We start from the raw sequence: 1,023 nt of genomic DNA on the forward strand, positions 1-1,023 counted from the left end.
CGAAAATGGCGTTGCTCGAACGGCCACCTGACGCCTGCGTCTACGGCGTCGTCACACCGCAATAACGCGCGCCAGGAGTCCTAATCGACGAAATGTCGAACAATCGAGACGAGCCCATCCGCGGACACCATCGTTGGGATTCAATTGCTCAGTCGAAGTCGGCAACACTTTCAAAAATATAAATTGGAGAGCACCCGAACCGAGACGCGTCCGTCGAGCGGTTCTCCGGAACTCAACTAGAGAGATCGAGAAACGCTTCCCAGAAAGGTTGTGGATCCGTTGCCCTACTCCCACGCGTTTCGGGCCATGTTATGCAACAGGAAGGGATGCTTGCACAATAGGAAGGGATTTTAAGACAGGTTCGCTCTTGTGACGACGCTCTCGTCAACGCGGCTCTTTATAGCGCATTTCACTGGCTGCACTGGTGCGCACTGAGCGCGCACTAGACGAGAGCAGCGTGTTTCACTCATATATATAATACTACTATATGGCTAGATGAGAGAGAAGTCCATGTCCCAGAACCACGGTGCGGGAATATACTTCTCTCTCTTTCTTAGCGTACTTTGAACGTTGTGCGCATGCGTCGGATTCATCCCCTCCATCAATAATAAATAGAAGGATAAATATACATATATGTGTAAGGAAGAAGGAAAAAGTGATTGATTCCGCTTCAGGGTATAACCTTGTTACAGTTAACAGAGTCAGTTTAGTCGGAATAAATAAATTAATCCTAATTTTATGAAATAAACTTTTTCAAAATTGCCGTTATGTATATAAGAATACAGTGCAATCCCTTACAGAAATTTCATGATAATCAGTACAAACTAATACCTATTTCATACCTATGCAAACTAATGTTTTCAGTCGCATTAGGCGCATTAGGCTTTTTGCCACATAAATAACATATCTTGACCATTTTTGCCTGTGTACAACAGCACACATCTAATAAGCATAACGAGCATAACCTGTTCGCGTCATCTCACTGATCGCACTCTATTTTCCTATTGGCGGATGCAATCAATC

The sequence above is a fragment of the Cyphomyrmex costatus genome, unplaced genomic scaffold (assembly GCF_001594065.2).
Source record: "Cyphomyrmex costatus isolate MS0001 unplaced genomic scaffold, Ccosl1.0 scaffold911, whole genome shotgun sequence".
Classification (NCBI taxonomy): domain Eukaryota; kingdom Metazoa; phylum Arthropoda; class Insecta; order Hymenoptera; family Formicidae; genus Cyphomyrmex; species Cyphomyrmex costatus.